This window comes from Gopherus flavomarginatus, chromosome 5 (assembly GCF_025201925.1).
Source record: "Gopherus flavomarginatus isolate rGopFla2 chromosome 5, rGopFla2.mat.asm, whole genome shotgun sequence".
NCBI classification, from domain to species: domain Eukaryota; kingdom Metazoa; phylum Chordata; order Testudines; family Testudinidae; genus Gopherus; species Gopherus flavomarginatus.
Window position 1 is genome coordinate 21,232,510 of NC_066621.1, and position 20,972 is coordinate 21,253,481.

At 47.5% G+C, this 20,972-nt stretch overlaps 1 protein-coding gene across 4 annotated transcripts in view; it reads left to right on the forward strand.

Moving 5' to 3' along the window:
• The window catches only part of LOC127052467 (adhesion G protein-coupled receptor E2-like), a 227,137-nt gene that overhangs the window by 23,212 nt on the left and 182,953 nt on the right, over nt 1-20,972 (forward strand). Inside the window, exon 2 of one of the 4 annotated variants that reach the window (XR_007774753.1) lies at nt 4,087-13,667. The exons of the other annotated variants lie outside the window; for them this stretch is intronic. The gene's annotated coding sequence lies outside the window, so the exon portion shown is untranslated. Of the gene's footprint in view, nt 1-4,086; nt 13,668-20,972 lie in introns of those variants that run through there. 4 annotated transcript variants of the gene reach the window in all.

The window sequence follows — 20,972 nt, forward strand, 5'->3', positions numbered from 1 at the left end:
AGGCCATATTTTATTTTATGTTTAAAGTATGAACACCTCAAAAATCGTTATCTTGAGATAGGCCCATTCGTAGCGCTTTGTATCAATACAGATGACAGGTATTTATGTGCTCCTGGTTCACTGTGGGGAGGTGCATTTCCTGCAGAATTTGGAGTCACTAGTGGGTGATTAATGCAAAATCCTCCCATAGGTCACAATTTCAGAGGAACTGCACCTTTGACCTTCCCGCTGCCGGGGTCTGTTCTAGGAATGCCCATTCAGGTCTAAGGCCTTGAGCCATTACCTCTCTTGGGGCAGGACTGGCTCCCTGCGACACAGCCTTGGGAGCCTGACCCCCTGGGGAATAGTAGAAGAGATGTGGGTCTCTGCCCATAGAGAAATGAAGGCTAGAGGCCTCAGACCTGAATGGACATTCCTGGAGCTGACCACGGTGGGGTCAAAGGTGTAGTGGCCCCAGAACTGTGACAGACTCCACAGAGGTGGTTGAGCCTCCATTCCCAGTGAGGGGAATGGTCCATGCACAGATAGTCCTGGCAGAGCCACCTAGAGGATTCAGGGGGCCTGGGGTCTTCGGCAGCAGGGGTCCCCCGCTTCAGCAGTAATCTGGCGGCGGGGGGTCCTTCCGCTCTGGGACCTGCCACCGAAGTGCCCCGAAGAGCCACGGCAGGGCCCCCCCACCGCCGAATTACTGCTGAAGCGGGGCTCACCGCCGAAGTGCCGGGTCTTCGGCGGCAATTCGGTGGCGGGGGTGTCCCTCGGAAGTACCCCTCTTCCACCAAATTGCCACTCAAGACCCAGAGTGGAAGAAGCTCTGGGGGCCCAGGCCCCACAAGAGTTTTCCAGGGCCCCCGGAGCGAGTGAAGGACCCCACTCCAGGGGCCCCAAAACACTCTTGTAAGGGCCCCTGCGGAGCCTGGGGCAAATTGTCCCACTTGTCCCCACCCCATCTGGGTGGCCCTGAGTCCTGGTGCTTAACTCTCCACTACTCCAGTTTAAATTGAGAGCGATTCAGTTGAAGTCACTGAAGTTAGACTGGTGAGAAACAGGTCTGAGAGGCAACTCGAGCCTAGTATTCTTTTAATGACGAATGCAAGGTTTCTCCCGGAGATTAATCTGGAAATGTGAGCTGCAAATGAATTTAAGTATGTTTGAAACTGATAGCCATATAGTTGTCATAAATATATTAGATAATGGCCATTTGGGGGTATTTAGGATTGCAATAAGCAAACCTAGTTGTAACAGGATGTTTGAGTAGTACAGGAAAATGCATTTTACTTCTCTGGGTAGCCACTGTAGAGTCCTATGAGTGGTGAAAACCCATTATAATTCACGTGAAAAATTCCTCTTAGTAAAGTAAAAGGTTTGGGGCAAAAGGCAAAATTGCCTTTGATACACTGACTGCATATTTGCCAAATGTAATTCAGCTACCCCCACCTCCCACACAGAAAAGCCTTTGAATCATTGATTTATCTTTATGAAGTAGTTTTTTTGGAATATTAATTAGAAGCAAATTTAAAATGTATAATTATTTAGAGGAAAAGCAGTAATGTGGTTCATGAATATTTGTGCCCTGTGTTGGAAAGAGTAAAATGTGTCTGTTATTGTATAATTGGGACTGGAGAAAGAGGGTCAGCTTTCAGGCGGGACTTAATTTGGTGAGCCAGCCGAGGTGCAGGACTGCAAGTTGGGGGCCAGGCTGCAGCCACCGGCAGCTCTTTCTCCGTTCAGCACAGGTTTCTCCGCATACTCAGTATAGCTCTACAATTCTGCCTGCCTGCTTGGAGCAGGGGGACTTGACCTATGCTCTCCTGCTCCTGGGGGGCCCTAGCCACTGGACTACGGCATCTTTCCTACTCTCTCTCTGGTTCAATCACTCTTTATTTACCAACAATGGTACAGCTTTGACAGCAGAGCTTGCAGGAGCCCTACATCTAAATATCCCATAGTTCAGTGGTTATAGCACTCAGAGGTGGGAGACCCCTGTTCAAATCCTCTCTCCTCCTCTGGCACGCTGGTTTTCTGAATTGCATTTTTAGGTACCTGCTTCTCCCTACTCGTATAGGGAACTTTGGCATCTAACTCAGCCTTGTGGGCACAGTGTAGTTCCTATGATTTTCTAGGTGCTTAGAAGTTAAGTGCCATGACACTCAGTGTTGCAACATTTAAGTATCTTTGTGGATTGCAACCTAGGTGCCTAAATATCTTTAAAAATCTGGTGCATGGCCTTGATTCTGGAACATGATCTGCACCAGGGAACGCATGCAGAACCCACTGAGACTCTGGGCAGGTGAGCAGAGAACTGGTAAAGTCAGTAGGACTCTCTGTTAGGTACAGGGTGTACTTGCAGTCAGTCAGTTTGCAGAATTGTGTGCTAAAGGGGCCTATGGATTAGCACCTCCTACTTTATCCATTTAGATTGCAGTCCTGTAGCCATTGTATATCCTAGTCATCATAAGATCCAAATATGGACATAATTTAATAAGGCAAGTTTTTAAAAGAATCGCATGTTGGGACACATTGGGTGCCGATCTCTTTTGAAAATTGTATGATTACTTAGATGTCTGCGTGGGAGCTGAGCTCTTTTGAAAATCTGACTCTGATTGTGTGTGTTGAGCATCTGAAAATCTGGTTCCACATGACTACAGTGGATTGGAAGAGGACATGGTCCGAGACCAGAGCAATTTATACTCTACAGAAAATTTTCACAAGCATCTATGTGAGTTAGGAGCCTAAATAGTAGTGAAAGTCAGTAGTACTTAGGGCTTGTCTACATGTGGAAATAGATATTGAAGAATAGTTTCTGTGTGGACACGTTTATTCCACACAAGAACCTTTGTGCAGTTTAGATAAATCCATTTTGAAAGTAGATTCATCCATTAAAGCTCATCTGTACAAAGAAGCTCTTTAGCGCGGAGTAAGATTGTCCACACAAGCTCTATTCCGCAATAGTTTTTGAAATATAATCTAAGTGTGTCTTCGCTACCAGAGGCAGTGCTTTAACGTGGCTGTGTAGTCATGGCAGCAGCGCTGGGAGAGAGCTTTCCCAGAGCTGTTAAAAAACCCTGCCCCCATGAGGGGAGTAGCTGCCAGCACTAGTGCACTGTCTACACTGCCACTTTCCAGCACTGAAACTTGCATTGCTCTGGGGTGTGTTTTTTCACCCCCCCTGAGCGAGAAAGTTTCAGCACTGGAAAGTGGCAGTGTAGACAAGGCCCAAAGGTATGCATTTAAAGTGCAATAGCTCCCCGCTGTAGACAAGTCTAAGTCACTCAGGTGGATTTGAAAATGTTACCTAGCTACATAGTCTCAGCAGGAGTTTTGGTTGCATTTAATAATAATAATAATAATAGTAATAAAAAGCAGGACCATTAATTTTGTAGAGTGATAGATTTCCAAAACTCTCTCTGGTTTGTATCTCAAAGAAACAGTAGGACTTCCCCTCTATAAAATGTGTCTTGATATTTGCTTTGTCCTAGTTAAATGTCTGAAATATTTAGATGTTATCTAAATGGATCAGGTAAAGTTTCTCTTGGGTAGTGACAATATGCAATATTTGCAGTCATTGGAGAGGACTGGATTTTCCCCCCTTTTACTACATTGGCAAATCTACCCATATTTTTACCCTTTCAAATGTGGCAATTACCTAGGGTCAAATTCTGTTCTAAGTTCAGTGGTGCAAATCAAGACTGCCTGCTCTGGCATTACTTTGTGTTTCCACTGGGTACAAATGAGATTGGAACCTGGCCTCGTCTCTCTGTAATCATTCACATACATTTGCCATCAACAGTTCACGCTAATTTTGTGCCAGATTTACAAGGCCAATCAGTTGCTAAACATGACTCAGATGATATCAGGCCTTAACAAAACCAGCTTGATTGAGATAAACCCGATGAGGGAAAGTAATGTCATGCTAATTACCCTGGGTAGGATTTGAGACTCAATATTAATGAGAGATAATAGTCAATAATTTGAGCATATTTTTGGATCTTTTCCTGTCTTTAGAATAGCAAACTTTGTTATTTAGACTGTGTTGCATTTAGACCATTAAACTGCTTTAATTAGCTATTTTGTACTTTTCATTTTTAGGGCATGAAGATTTCAGAGGTTCTTAAAGGGGATCTGTGTGCAAGATGTGTTCCACTTTGCCTTAAAAAAAAAAAAATCCAAACACCTTGTTTTTCTTTCAAAGCTGTTATTTCCCCTGCCCAACAGATAACAGAAGTCATCTCAAAGTAAGAGCTACAAAAATTGTAGTTGGTCAGTAAAATATTTCTTAAAAGAATCAGACACATTGAGAATGCAGTGACTAGTTATATTCTTTATATCGTGGACTGAACTGATGGATGGCCTATCCTCTTATGTATGCAGTACTTTAACTTCTAGTGGCATAAAGAGTTCTACGTGTTATCTGTGTTTTCTAACAAGTGCATTATGTAGAAGGGAACATCTTTTCAGCCCGAAGATTATCTTCAAATCATGTGCAATATAATAACAAGACCGAACAAAGCCAGGAAAAAGCAGAAGGAGGTGGAAAATCATTTGGACCTTATTTCAGCCTTTAAAATAAAATAAAAAAACCCCACATACTCATGAAAGATTAAACAACCAGAAAGGAAATGTTAAACAGAGCAGCTAATAAACAATCCAGATGTTTTGTCTGTAACAATTCAACTGCTCTTGCTGTTTTATTTCAAATGACTTTATCACGGGCTGTGTCTAGCCATGAGAAATGAATGAGTCATGTGCTATTTTTCTGTGAAATATTGGTTATAACTAGGTATGTTCTGCACCAAAGGATTTCCAGTTTACCCTAATTACACTAGGAGAAAAGGGTAACATCATCCACTGATGCTGAAGAGGAAGGTGTTGAAGAGTCAGCTAACAAGTTGTGCCTGGCTTTAAAAAGCAAGTGTCCAGACAGATAGCTGTGGGACTATGCGTGACTAATAGTGACTCTAGCATCACCATAACTCACTCGTCATTTCACAGATGTCAATGCTCCCTTTTCTACAGTATGTTGAACTTTATCAGGAATGCATATTATAGTATTGGTTTATAATACTATAATAAAAAAAGGAGTCAGTTATTCATTTAACAACTGCTGTTTTATTTTACATCTGTTTGTTATTTTCCCACTGACATCCAATGCACCGGGGTTAAAGAGAAGCAGCAAAGCTGCTGAGAAAGCGGCTCCTCTCGCGTTTGGGGTGATGTCTAGGAGACATACTGCCAATGATCATGTTGTCAGCAAGTAGGTGAGCAATTGCAGAGGGAAGGAGAGTGCATCACAAAGAATCTGTTGTATGGTTACTTACCATTATGATACTTGGTTGTTTTTGCTAGTAACACTAGTGTATTAAATAAGGCCCAGATCTTAGCATATGGCCGATGAGCCTACAGCATCAATCGGGGAATGGGTGTGAAAAGATAGCGTAAAGCTCACCTTTACACTCCTGTCCCATCCCAGGCTACCTATACGCTAGTCGGGTCCCGTGGTAGAAGTTATGCTGTCTGCAAAGGACTTAGGGTACATCTACACAGCAAACAAACATCACTGGCTGGCCTGGATAAGCTGACTTGCTCTGGCTGCAAAACCACTGTGTAAATGTTTGGGCAAAGTAGCAGCTAGGGATTGAGAAATGCAGGAGAGTCCTGAGAACACTTCCCACACCACTGGCAGCAGGAAGCGGGGTGGCTTAGGTGCTGCTGACTGTCTTTATGCTACCAGAGTATCCCCTACACTGGTTACACCAGCACCAGCTCTTGTGTCAGCAGCGGCACACCATGGCTAAGACGCTTGTCCAAACCCTGCTCAGGCACATGGGACTTCAGTACAGCATCCTCTGCTCTGAAATCTTTGCTCAGAAGTGTGGGAAGATACCACGTTGGGGTATGAATCTTAAGGTGTGCAGATCAGCGAGGTACAATTGTAATCACTGCTTGATGGGAAAAACTAGCAAGAGGCTTTCCCCTTCTCCCTTACTAATTTATGTAGCGCCCAGTTGCATTCTAAGCAAATGATTCTTCTCCCCGTCCAGAAGCGTAGCCACCAGGGAGATCAGATGTGTGGTTGTGAGGCGCGCTAGTTTATCTGCTGTGCCTATGTTTTTCCTGGGACAATACAGTAAAATAGCAGCTCTCTTTACTTTCAATGATAGGACTTAAGCAAAGCCAAACTGTGAAGAGGCAGACAAGCCCCAACACATTGCTCTAAAAGGCTCTCTCCTGCCCACATTTTGTTTTTGGACATTCATACCCCTGCATCGCTCCATCTGACATCCTGCCTACATCCCACTCAAAGCTGTACCAAACACAGACAACTGTTTCGCAGCAGAAGGGTTATGACTGCAATGGGTTTAGAGTCTTGTACAAAAGCAAATATAGATAGGGCCTGAGCCAAAGCCTGTTGAAGCCGATGGGCTTCGGATGAGGCTCTGCATGGTATTACTTTAAAAAAAAACCCAAACTGCATTGTTTATTTTTAACCACATCACGGCAGCTGTTTTCGCAGAGGCTGTTTGTCAACCCCGATTGGACTGGCTGAGACGGAGTTGGTTCTGTCTGCTGTGCAGGATTCAGAAGCAACAGCAGAGCCACCAACACGTGAAGAAGAAATAGCAGGAGCAGAGGCAGTGAAAACACGAGGAGTGGAGACTTTTTATTGGGGCCGTTATTCTCTTTTGGGTCAGTATTCCAAGAGCATTTTCAATGTATATACAATACAGGAAACAGAGTAAAGACCATGGTCTGTTGTATAGTTGACTAGAACATCCATCTTTCCCAGCTTTGTAACTAACAGTAAAGTGTGCTTGGAGCAGAAGCTTACACATACTGTATGTTCACTTGTATTTCAAACCAGGATACCAGGCAATCAGGCCATGTAGAACATCCCTGGGCCAGAGAAATGCTTCCGAATGGGACTCTAAGTCAGGAAAAATATTTTTTAAACATAAACGTCGTTCTCCCTCCTCCTGGCTCTAGAAATCAAAAAAAAATTGGGCTACGAAGTCAACCGATTGACCTGTGTTTCACTTTGCACTAGAGCTGCAAAGAGGAATCAAACTAAAGTTAACTTCTTCAAAACCTTGGGTTTGGGCTGGATCAACAGGGGCTTGTTTTGTAGTTCACAATTGCCACCCTAGTCTGATTGTGAGGCCTGGCTGTTGTAAGATCCTCCAAAGCACAACTGGTGCGCAATTTATAAAATTAGCAGTTGGGGGCAGGGAATAACTTCCTTGAAGGGACACTGCTAACCTTGTTTAGGCCTCAAAACCTATCTACCTGAAAATTGTCCATGCCTTTAAAAACCAAAAAAACCCTCTACCCCACCCCAAAAAAATCCTTTTCTTGAATTCTTCTCTTCCTCCTCCAAACTAAAGAAACATTTCTGCTAGAGTCAGCAGACCAGAGGCCACAAGGCCGAATGCCCATATACTGTCACCAGGCTTGTCCATGCGAGTCAGGCAAACACACCAGGCCCAGGCCTCCTCTCACTCACACAACCTTTACCCCAGGGCTACTCCACTGGGTTTAATGGAAACACTCCTGAGTCACACCTGCATGAGAACAGAGTCAGGCTGAATCCTGCATTTGCACCCAGAGTCACAAGAAAAGGGGTGTGTTGTATAAATGGAGGGTGCCAAACTGAACCCTTTTCAGTTTATGAAAGACATTTTGGGGATCAAGTAAGAGCTCAGTCCTGAACCCACTTGACTGCTATTAATTTTAATAGGAGTTAGAGCCCTTAGCACCTTTTAAATGTGTGTGAAAAGAGTTTCAAAAGCACTGAGTGATTTAGGAGCACAAGTCCCATTGACTTTCAGCATAACACATGCTCCCAAATCTCTTAGCGGCTTTTGGAGGAAAAAAAAAATCTCCCTCTAGAGACTGAAGTCCTACTTGTCCACAGACCAGCACGGCCTAGAGGTGAAAGGTTCTGTTTTCCATTACTAATCCCCGGAGGTGCCCAGTCCCGGAAACTCTGCTTTACGGATTGAGGCCTGGCAAAGTAACACAGATAAGTACATTTAAAAAATAAATAAAGACATTGGGCCAGATCCTCAGTAAATTTAACTTCACTGGATCTGGGCTGATTTATACCAGGTGAGGCTCTGGCCCTTAAGGGCAGGGGACTGGACTCGGTGACCTCTCAAGGTCCCTTCCAGTCCTAGAATCTATGAATCTTAAACTAAGCCCATCTCTCTTTAACTTGCTCTGTATATTTTTTCTTCAGATCTGTAGATTCCCACTGGCCTTCTCTCAAGGCCAGCTCCCTTCTATCAGAGCTATTTGTGCATCAGCTTCCTGACCTGTCAATGAGTCCTTGAAAACAAAGCCGAGTTATGTGGCCTGAGCCTGGTAGGGAACACTCCCACTGAATGTCTCACTTGCCGTGAAGAATCACAGGAGTCTCTGCTTCCTGTAGGATGGTTGAGACTGAAAGGATGTAGCTTCTGTGCACAGTGGGTGGGATTCTCAGAAAGGTCTAAGTCACTTGGTGGCTAACACGTCATTGACAGAAAATCAGTAGTCCAAGGATTACGGCTGGAGATTTTTCAGAGGGGCCTAAGTGAGCTAGGCACCCAAACTCCATTGAAATTCAATGAGCGCTAGATGCCTAACTCCCTTAGGCTGCCAAAAGGCAACAGTAAGAGGAAATACTTCAAAGCACCTGCCACAATTTGACCAAAAGGATTTGTGTCCAACACAGAGACTGTCATAGGGCACGTCTTCGCTACCGGCCGTATTGGCAGGTAGCAGTCGATTTCTCAGGGATCGATATATCGCGTCTCATCTAGACTTGATATATCAATCCCCGAACGAGCCCCTGTTGACTCCGGAACTCCACCAACGCAAACGGCGGTAGCAGAGTCAACAGGGGGAGCCGCGGATGTCGATCCCGCACCGTGAGGATAGTAGGTAACTCGATCTAAGATACTTTGACTTCAGCTACGCTAGTCACGTAGCTGAAGTTGCGTATCTTAGATTGATTTCCCCCCCTAGTGTAGACCAGCCCTTACTTTGCACCTGGCCAACATTTAAATGAAAGGATCTGAGGCATGGGGGGCCAGATTCTGATCTCATTTCCACCGGCATAAACTAGAGCAATTCCACTCTCTTCGGTGAATCTGCTTCTGATGTAGCTGAGACCCATGACTTTTGATTTGGTGTAATTTACAGTCTTGCTCTCAAATATTAAGTAGATGATCTAAAATGTTTGTTTACAGTGTTTCCTACTGCTTAATATGCTTGTGGGGTTGGACTCTTAAGTCTCAAAATGAGATGAGCAAAGGCTTCAGCAGGTTTGAAGTGAGCCTAAAGGCACTCATAGCTAGCTCAGAAAGCACTTTTCCACCCCCGTGAACATTCAGGAATCGATTGGATTGCAAAACAAGCTGAGTACCAGCCTAGAGTCTGATCCAGCACCTCTCAAGTCACGTGGGTAGCCCTTGCTCACACCAATAATCCTACTGACGTCTGTCAGATTACTTACACGAGTAAGGGGACAGACTGGAGCCACATACTGGCAGCAGGAAAAATTAATTTCCTAGAGTGCATCTCATCACCAACCTTGAAAAGCACTGTGGCTACCAGTCCCAAAGGGGTTAAATGAGTCTTAAAGGGTTTCTTTTGGTACATTGGAAAGTATTCCTTAAAATACAGAGAGGAAATCCATTTTTAATGGACCTGTACTTATTTTTATTTTTCAATAGTGTTATGGAGTAATTTTTATCTGGCATGTATGTGTAACATTATACCTCATGCATTTGCAGTAGCAGCCCATTTTGTGGAAGTGTCTCTCTGGTGTGGTTTGAAGTGCATATTTTGACTTGTGAGGTGATTAAAAACGAGACTCGCTTTGCCTGTCACGTTTGGGTTTGTTGATTGAGAACGTTCCATTAAAAATGTTCCATTCCAAAAACAAATCGCAATCCCATGTGTGTAATGCCATGATGGTCTCTGTCAAGTAGCAAATTCACCTGGTGACAGACATCAACAGCTGATAAAAACTTGCCAAATTTCATACTATTTTCATTACTGTACATAGAGTTAACAGTGAAACTGACATTTGGTAAATGTTGTCAAGGTATGTTCTATGATGTTTCGTTGGGTTGTGTTACAAGCTAGTTGTCGGTGTGCTTTTCTAACTCATCAAGATGACTTGATACTTTTAACTCTTCAGTGCAACATACTACTTGGATAATGCTGAATATAGTGTTGTGCGTTTTGGGAGAATACATGATTTGGAAGACAAAGGCTGTATTGCATTTTGCAAGTGAAGGCAAAGTAAAAGTGCACCCAGTCATGCCTTCTAAAGGCGACTTAATTATGGCTGATATCTCCAAAAGAGCAGGAAAATAGAGCATCTTCATTCTCACAATCTGATGCAGACTACTCATGTTTATTCATAGCCTTTTAAAGCCACATTCTGGGAGATGCTGGAAGCCTCTGCATTATATGTGATCTTTAGAAATTGGGCACCATGCAGTTCTCCTTTGAGCCCAAACACAACTGTTGTCTTCATGGAGTTTAAGGCCAGAAGGGACCATCAGATTATCTAGTCTGACTTAATATACATCACAGGCCACCTACACCTCCCAGCACCCGCACACTAAACCCAACAACCAACATTAGACCAAGGTATCACAGCCCATAGTAGTCTAGACTATTAATAAACATAGGGTCCAATCCTCCAGCCCTGAGCTATGGACTTCAATAAGGTTGCTCATCTGAGTACAGAAAGAATCTCGCTGCCCTTTCTGTCAGACAAAGCTATGGGGGCAAATCCTTATATGTCTATTAAGTCGCTTGAGCTGTGTTGATTTTCAACAGTTGAGGGTCTTGTTCATGGTGTTCTAAGTATGTTTTGTCAATCATCCTACACAGGTTGTAGTAAGTGCTCCCTTGATAAAACATGTATGAAGGGGCTTAGCTGGCAGCCCTTCATTGGTTAGTATGAGATGTGATCCTTTCCTCTCTAATAGGCAACATGCAAAGCATTGGAGGCAGTGTCACCGGGGGGCTTAGAGTCAGGACTCCTGGGTTCCATTCCTTGCCTCATTAGCAATTCACTTTAGGCCGGGTCCTGTTTCCACTTATGCCAACAACCAAGGTCCCATTGACTTTAATGACACAGAATTAAGCCCTTTGGACAAGAGCTACATTCCTCAAATATACTCAGAGGTATAATACTTTACAAATGTTAATTAAAACTTAACATAAAGCTCAATATCATCCTTGGAGAAAAACTGTTCTGTGTATAAAAGCATCAATATTTACTGTCTAGATTTTATATTGAAATCAATATCTTTCTTTGAAAATTGAGAAACTTCACAGGAAGTCAAACTTCCCCCCCGATCCCAAAAAGTTTTTGAAGCCAACACACATTCTGAATCTTCTACTTCTGCTGTCTTCATTGCAGTAGTATATTTATCCAGAAAGAGATCCATATATCTTAGAAGATTAGAGCAGTGGTTCTAGGTGAATTACTCTTTAAATCTGATGTTTTGACGTGCCAGCCTTTGATACAGGTGAGGATGGTAATGTACAATTTGTCCTGGTTATTTCTCTCCCCTCCTCCCTTAGAAAAACACAGTTGTGTGACTTTAAAAAAAATAATCAACCTAAAATCTTTTTATCCGCTTTGGCAGATTATGTTTATGCGATACCTGCTTCCAGTAACATTTTCAAGCTTATGTTCCTAAAGTTGGGGATCAGGTACATAAGGAGGCTATTGCAAACTAAGCTAGAGTATGAATTCAAAGTGCACTATTCTGCACTAGCTCCCGATGCAGGAATGCATGGTATTTACCAGAGGTGGGTTTTACCAGGCAACCTCATGGGGTTTACTGCCCCAAACAAAAAAATCAGTCCCAGTTCAAGGTATTTTCTATTTTAAAAACGGTTTCATTAATGCACACCACATTCCACTTAATTTGAATGTGCAACTAAAACTGTGGTTCTGTAAGCCAGTAGGTTTGGAGATTTGATCTGTACAACCCTAACAAAGTAAAACTGCAGTGGGTATCATATTCATAGATGTATTCTAGTACTTAACACTAGAATGTCTGCATTCATTTGGGTTTGGCATTTTCTCAAGGAAGTTATACGGGTCATGACTCATTTCAGTTTTCAACACTATCTAAATATTACATGTACAGAAAACTCAGCAAGTTGCTGAATATTTCAGTAATTTGCATTAGTCTATTCTAATAATAATGTTATTTTTCCCAGTTTAAGCCAGCACGTACAGTATCCGGTCCTAAACTAGTGTTTCCTCAGGAAACTGCCATCGCTGTCCCCATGTGCACGCTCTTATTCTGCACTAAGGCTACATCTGCTGTGCAACCAGGGTGTCATTTGCAGCTCATGCGGACGTACCCAAGCAGGCTTTAATCCAGCTAGTTTGCTACAAGTAAGTGAGGGAATGGCATCAGTGTCACGGCTGCACACACTTGTCTGGCCTGCTTGGGTATATACTTGCGTTTCTAGCCTGTACTGAAGCCCACGCTGCTGTGTCCCCATTGCTGCTTGTCATGGGCTAGCTAGATTAAAACCAAGTGAGGATCCATCTACATGAGCTGCAAATGATCCTCTCCCTCCTCCCCATTGCAGCATAGATTTATTTTAAGAGCATGGATTAAGCTAAGCCCCACAAAGGCACTTTTAAGGCAGAATAAGAAAATCCACATGGACAGCTAGTGCACAATACCTATTCCAAGCCTCTCTCCCCCTCTCCGTATACAGGCCCTTAGGCTCCTACGATCATATTTAGATACTGAAATGAAAGTGACCTGATTTTCAGGAGTGCTGGGCATCTGATTCTCCATTTTCCACAAAGGGATTGGTGAGAAATGGGAGAGGTAGGCTCAGGGGGTGGGGGGAGGAGAGTCCATTTTCATTTAAGTGCCCATGTTTGAAAAATTATGGCCCAACTGATTTGCCCAGGCTTGAAGACTTGGCATAAGAGCAAGGTCAGAACCCTGGGCTCCTAACTCCCAGTCTAACCCCTAGCCCACTCTGAGTCCTCTGATAGAAGCACATCCTTGTCCTTTGCAATCCAGCATAGGAACTGCTAGCTCAATTGCCCGTTCTTCCTGCTATTATTGATGTCACCTCAACACTTAGAGAACACCTTAGGCTGTTCCCTACTTGGGCTAGAGCTGCATTAAAGGCAATTATTATTTCTACAGTCTGGTGGACACAGAGTATTTTACTGGTATATAGAGCTTTCAGGCTAAAGCAAAAGCACAACAAAATGGTAACAGTACCCACGGCCGAGTCTCCAAAAAGCAACCACTTTGAATGATCCATCTAAAGGGGGAGAGTCTCATGCTCCCACTCCAGCCCATTTCTGCTAGATAAAAGGCTGGACAAGCCTCTGTTCTGACTGGGAGGTGGGGGAAGGAAATTCCTCCAGTGCGGGAATTGTGGAAGGCAACCATAAAGCTACCTAGTGAGGAACCTCTTGCAAACCCAGACATCTGGGACTGTATAAATTACGTCACAGCCACAAGGCAGCCCAGGTTCAGTGGGGCATTAAGGTGGCTTAAAAGCGATCTCCCTCAGACTGCAAGCTGTGTGCTGCACCTCTTAGACCCACAGCGCAGACTCTCACCCATAGTTTCTAGGGCAACTTGTTTGGACTCTTGCTTTAAGACCACCTTGTTTTAAGACCACCTTGTTTTAGGTGGCCAATTATCAACTCAAGTCCACCGTATCCATAGAGAATGGTGTTGACAACATCCAACATGCTTCACAACAACAATCCGATTTACTACTCATTCAGAGAGCTAGGTTCAAATCGTAGCTGAGTGGGCCACTCTGGCATTGTGTAATAGTACCTTACTCCTTGTGTTGTCCACTGTAATAGTGGGGACTATACACTCAGTAAGGTGCTACTCAGTGAGAGGAAGGTGGAAGAATCTGGCCTTAATTGTTCAGGTTGAGATTTTTCAGAAAAGCATCTGAGTGAATTAGTTAGAGCCCAGATCCCCAAAAGATATTTAGGGGTTTAACTCTCGTTGACACCTAAATACCTTTGAGGATCTGGGCCTAAGTGTTCAACTCTTTTCAATGGACAGAAGGTACCTAACTCATGTGCTTTTGAAAATTCCACTTGGAGATCTTTGCAATAAGATGTTGCATGTCTGAGACTGAAACCCAGCCAGCAAATACTAAGCCACCAACTTCTACCACTGAAATAGTTAAGTTCTCTCTTCCCTTCATCATTACATGACATTTCCATTGTGTTCTGTTATGACTAAAGATGACTGGATATATTTTTGCCTTTGCTTTCTCTAGCTAGACTTAACAGCTCTGTGATATACACACACTGAGTAGTACTGCAACATCTGTTTCTATCTGTATCAGAACACATCTGGATGCATTTCAGCAGAACTTTCAAGCTTGTCTTGAAGCACTGCCCTTTGAAATTCTGTTAAGATAGATAAAACCAAACATGCATCTCTTAAAAAAAGTTGACCATTCATGAATAGGTGCCACGAGAACCTTATAGAAACAATGTAATTCAAAACCTGGTCTTTTGTTTCAGGTTGTTGTTGTTGTTTTTAATTCCAATTTTGACAGTAAGTCATGTTAAAGTTGTTCCTTTGATACCAAACTAAACCAAGCTGTTACTTACGATGTTCTAAAATGTAAATGCCATTGTAGTATGGGGCCTTGTGTTAAGTTACCAGTAAACACAAGTGATTTTTTTGGTTGTGTGATTTTTTTACCTAATGTTGAATTTATTTTTTTAATGTTTTGCATTAGAACTTACAAATATTAAATTATTTCATATGCAAAGTTCAATAAAATGTCTAAAACATGTACCCTGTTGACTCACTGTCTCTCATGACCAACTTTGCTGTAAAAACATGTGATGGTTGCAGGAGGAGGCACAACAGCATGGTTACAATCCATGGTATAAGCATCAAATTTGAAATACCTAGTCCTCTGGAAACAGATATTTACATCCCCTGGACTGACTCAGTTTATTTATGTCTGAAGGATGAGAAGCTGAGAACCTTGAAGTTCATTGGGGTGACGTTTGCCCCTATACAGAGAGGCCTAAGCACTATTTGAGTCCCACTTAAGCCCTCCGGGACAGATTTTCGAGAGCACTCCACTCTCTTTAAGCACTTAAATAAGTGGCAAGATCTTCAAGAGAGTGCCCCACAATGAGTGCATGCTGGAATCTGAGCACTTCTGAAAATCTGGTCAATTAGTGTCTGTGATGCAGTAGGGACTGTCTGTGTGGGGAGTGGGAGAGCAGGGGAGGACTTTAGGGGATGGACGATGCCAGGGCCTGTAACCTGAGCTAGGTAAGGGAGGGGAAAGGTCAACACCTTTCCCCGGGAAGGGGACAAAGGAAGGGAGTGGCAGGAGGGAAGCAGTTTTGAGTTTGGGCTTGGGGCTGTGTGGGCGGAATTCAGGGTATCCTAGCTAGGATCCAAGCACCCTGAAAGCCCAGAAGGACTCGGTGGAGGGTTCCTGACTGTGCCTGCAAGCTCTGCTGTAACCTGTGTTCCTGTTGTCCAATAAACCTTCTGTTTTACTGGCTGGTTAAGAGTCACTGTGGGTCCCAGGAAGAGGGGTGCAGGGCCGGACTCCCCCACACTCCGTGACAACTGGTGGCAGCGGCAGGAGATACTGCACCCCGTGGACGGCGCTTCCTGCAGTAAGTGACTGGGGAACAGTAAAACGAAGGGGTGGTTAACCCCTGGGAGTGTGTGCCCAGTGAGAAGGACTTTGCAGTAACAGGGTCCCCCAGGGGATTGCAGCGAGCGGTCCCAGGGGCGGAGGAGTCTGCAGCTCGACCCTGGCAGAGAGGTGGTGACCTCAAGAAGGGCTGGTGCACTAGGGGTCCCCCTGGAAACCGTGGGGAGCGGCGAACACCCCTGCCTGTGAGTGGTCAGCAGGAAGATGTATGCCAAGCGGCGCAAGTGTGACCTGGTGGAACTGTGTAAGCAGAGGGGGCTGCACCCAGGGAGGCTCAGCAAGGACCAGCTGATTGCCCAGCTGGAGCAGGGAGACCGCATGAATGAACGGAGCCCTGTCTCTGAGGGAAGCAGCCGGGCAGATGCAGCGCAGGCACCAGTGTCTGTCCCCGCTGGGAGTGGTCAGGCGGCGGACGAGGGCTTCCCGAGACCCCCCCTTCCTAGGCCTAGGGGAAGGGCGGGGAGGAGCCCAGTGTATACCGAGGGCACCGTGACACCCCCGGCCAGCAGGGGATCCGCCTGGCGAAGCTCACCCCCCAGCAGGTGATCCTCCCGGCAATTCTCGGCATCCGTGGAGCGGACGCGGCTGGAATATGAAAGGGAGAAGCTTGAGTTAAAGAGGCAAAAGCTGGAGGAGAAGGCGAAACAGCGTGAACATGAGCGGGAGGAGAAGGAGAAACAGCGTAAACATGAGCGGGAGGAGAAGGAGAAACAGCGTAAACATGAGCTGGACCTGGCCCAGCTGACGAGCAGTGAGGCCCCAGCTGCGGTGAGTGAGGGGGGACCCAAGCCTACAAAGAGCTTTGATAAGCACTTGCTGCCCCGGCGTAAGGAGGGGGAGGACATAGATACCTTCCTGACGGCCTTTGAGAATGCCTGCGAGCTGCACAGGGTTGACCCTGCAGACAGGATCGCAGTTCTCACCCCCTTACTGGACTCCACAGCCGTGGAGGTGTACAGCCGACTGAAAGGGGCGGAGGCAGGGGACTACAAACTGTTCAAACAGGCCCTGCTCCGCTAGTTTGGGCTAACTCCTGAGATGTACCGGAAAAAGTTCCGGAGCCAGCGTAAAACCCGTGAGGTCACATACCTACAACTGGTCAACCGGGCGCAGGGGTATGCCCACAAGTGGACAGCTGGGGCCCAAACTAAAGAGGACCTGCTTGACCTATTCATACTGGAGCACCTGTACGAGCAGTGCCCGTCTGACCTGAGGCTGTGGTTGATGAACCAGAAGCCGGAGAACCCACAGCATGCAGGCCAGCTGGCCAACCAATTTGTGGACAGTCGGGCAGGGGATGGCAGGAAGGAGTCTCGAAGGAGAAAGCCTGCCTCAACGCAGAGAGAGAGTCATCATGGGACCTCCCAGCGGGGTCCTATGGAGAACCCCCTCAAAAGGGGAACATCCAGCGGCAGGTCCCTCTGACTCACTCAAGGGGACCCACGAGACATGGGCTGCTATCGCTGTGGCCAACGAGGTCACATACGGGCCCAGTGCCCCAAGCTCAGGGACAGACCAAGCAGACCCAACCCGCAGAGGGTGGACTGGGTAAAAACCCAATCGGAGGAGGGGCTACATTCCCAGGAAAGGGGGGCTGGCAACGTACCACCTGTGGATGCGCCAGGCTCCGGGTTTGTGGTTTACCGGGTGGGCGCGGGGCTGCCCCTCCGGAAGGAGTGCATTGTTCCCCTGGAGGTAGATGGGAGGAAGGTCACTGGGTACTGGGACACGGGCGCAGAGGTGACGCTGGCCCGGCCCGAGGTGGTGGCCTCAGATCGGATGGTGCCCAACACCTACCTGACCCTGATGGGCGTGGGCGGGACCCCATTCAAGGTGCCTGTGGCAAGGGTACACCTGAAGTGGGGGGCCAAGCAGGGCCCCAAGGATGTGGGGGTACACCGATATTTGCCCACTGACGTGTTAATGGGAGGGGACCTCGAGGACTGGCCTAGTAACACCCAGAGTGCCCTGGTCGTGACTCGTAGTCTGAGTCGGCAAAGGGCACTGCACCCTGACAACGGGGAAGGTACTCGACCCGAGGTGCAGGACCCTAACCCAGGGAGCGGGGAACGCCCAGGGGCACGGTGCAGAGAGGCTGCGGCCTCAGACCCAGCCAGCAGGAGAGAGCCGGTCCCCATCCCTGTCCCAGCTGCTGAGTTCCAGGCCGAGTTGCAGAAAGATCCCTCCTTGCGGAAGCACCGGGACCGGGCTGACCTTAGTGCGGTACAGACCATGAGGAGAGGTTGCGAGGAGAGGTTGCAAGGAGAGGTTCCTGTGGGAGAAGGGGTTCCTGTACCGAGAATGGGCTCCCCCAGGGGAAGTAGAGTCATGGGGGATCAGGAGGCAGCTGGTGGTTCCCCAGAAGTTTCGTCACAAGCTGCTGTACCTGGCCCATGACATCCCTCTCGCAGGGCACCAGGGAATCCGACGCACCAGGCAGAGGCTGCTACAGAACTTTTACTGGCCTGGGGTCTTTACCCATGTCCGACAGTACTGCCAATCCTGTGACCCCTGCCAGAGGGTGGGGAAGGCCCGGGACAAGGGGAAAGCGGCTTTGAGGCCTTTACCCATCATAGAAGAACCTTTCCAGAAGGTGGCCATGGACATAGTGGGACCCCTCAGCAAGATGACCCGGTCAGGGAAGAAATACATCCTGGTGGTGGTGGATTTTGCCACTCGCTACCCCGAGGCGGTGGCCTTGTCCTCTATCGAAGCCGACACAGTGGCAGATGCGCTGCTGACAATTTTCAGCCGGGTGGGGTTCCCCAAGGAGGTCTTAACGGACCAGGGGTCCAACTTCATGTCGGCCCTGCTCCGGTCCTTATGGCAGAAATGTGGGGTCCAGCACAACTGGGCCTCAGCGTATCACCCCCAGTCCAACGGGCTAGTAGAAAGGTTCAACGGGACGCTGAAGATGATGCTAAAAACATTTATGAACCAGCACCCGCAGGACTGGGACAAGTACTTACCTCACCTGCTGTTCGCGTACAGGGAGGTGCCCCAGGAATCTACCGGGTTTTCACCTTTTGAACTGTTGTATGGAAGGCGGGTAAGGGGGCCCCTAGACCTGATGAGGGACGAATGGATGGGGAAGGCCTCTCCCGAGGGAGAGTCAGTGGTGGAGTATGTCCTGACCTTCCGGGAAAGACTGGCCGAGCTCATGGGCCTGGCCAGGGAGAATCTGGCCCGAGCCCAGAGGAGGCAGAAGGTCTGGTATGACCGCACGGCACGGGCCCGTGCCTTCGCTACCGGAGATCAGGTGATAGTCCTCATCCCCGTGAGGAGAAACAAACTCCAGGCCGCCTGGGAAGGCCCCTTCAAGGTTATCAAGCAACTGAATGAGGTAAACTATGTGGTGGAGCTGTCAAACCGGGCACATCACCGTCGGGTGTACCATGTGAACATGATGAAACCATACTATGACAGGGGGAATGTGGTGTTGGCCGTGTGTGGACATTGGGAGGGGCAGGGAGATGACCCCTTAGTAGATCTATTCCCTGGGACAAAAGCTGGTTCCCCCCTGGAGGCGATTCCCCTCTCTGATCAGCTGACCTCGGGCCAGCATGCTGAGATCAGAGGGGTGCTGCATCTATACCGACAGCTGTTTTCCAACCAGCCTGGACGCACTAATTTGACTGTCCACCGGGTGCAGACCGGGTCACATCCCCCTATAAGATGCTCCCCTTTTCGGGTCACTGGTAAAACTGCCCAGGATCTTGAAAGAGAGGTCAGGGACATGCTGGCTTTGGGGGTGATCCAGCCGTCTTCCAGCCCTTGGGCCTCGCCAGTAGTGCTGGTTCCCAAGAAGGATGGGTCAATCCGGTTCTGTGTGGACTATCGAAAGCTCAATGCCATCACCGTATCTGATGCCTACCCTATGCCCAGGCCTGACGAGCTCCTAGACAAGCTGGGAGGTGCTCGGTACCTCACCACTATGGATCTTACCAAAGGCTACTGGCAAGTGCCGCTGGACGCAGATGCCAGGCTGAAATCGGCCTTTATCACCCCTCTGGGGCTCTATGAGTTTTTGACCCTGCCCTTCGGCCTCAAGGGAGCGCCGGCCACCTTCCAGCGCCTGGTGGATCAGCTACTGAGGGGGATGGAGAGTTTTGCCGTGGCGTATATTGACGACATCTGTGTCTTCAGCCAGACCTGGGAGGACCACGTGTCCCAGGTTAAACAAGTCCTGGACCGACTCCGAAAGGCTGGGTTAACAGTAAAGGCTGAGAAGTGCAAGGTGGGGATGGCTGAAGTATCTTACCTGGGCCATCGGGTGGGGAGCGGCTGCCTGAAGTCGGAACCAGCCAAGGTGGAGGTGATCAGAGACTGGCCTGCTCCCCAAACCAAAAAGCAGGTCCAGGCCTTTATTGGGATGGCGGGGTACTATCGAAGGTTCATGCCCCACTTCAGTGCCATAGCCGGCCCCATCACTGAACTGTGCAAAAAGGGGAAGCCAGACAAGGTGATCTGGACTGAGCAGTGCCAGGAGGCTTTCTGGGCGCTGAAGGAGGCTCTGGTTAGCGACCCAGTTCTGGCAAACCCAGATTTTGACAAACCCTTTATGGTGTTCACCGATGCCTCAGACACGGGACTGGGGGCGGTGTTAATGCAGGAGGATGAAAAGGGGGAGAGACACCCCATCGTGTACCTGAGTAAGAAGCTGCTACCCCGGGAACAAAGCTACGCAGCCATCGAGAAGGAATGCCTGGCCATGGTGTGGGCCCTTAAGAAGCTAGAGCCATATCTCTTCGGGCGACACTTCACCGTGTACACCGACCACTCTCCCCTGACCTGGCTGCACCAGATGAAAGGAGCCAACGCCAAGCTCCTGAGGTGGAGCCTGCTCCTGCAGGACTATGACATGGACGTGGTCCATGTGAAGGGAAGTGCCAACCTGACAGCGGATGCGTTGTCCCGGAGAGGGGACCCTGAACTTCCCCAGGTCACTGGGCAGAGTGACCCCGCTCAGTTCAGTCTCGAAGGGGGGAGAGATGTGATGCAGTAGGGACTGTCTGTGTGGGGAGTGGGAGAGCAGGGGAGGACTTTAGGGGATGGACGATGCCAGGGCCTGTAACCTGAGCTAGGTAAGGGAGGGGAAAGGTCAACACCTTTCCCCGGGAAGGGGACAAAGGAAGGGAGTGGCAGGAGGGAAGCAGTTTTGAGTTTGGGCTTGGGGCTGTGTGGGCGGAATTCAGGGTATCCTAGCTAGGATCCAAGCACCCTGAAAGCCCAGAAGGACTCGGTGGAGG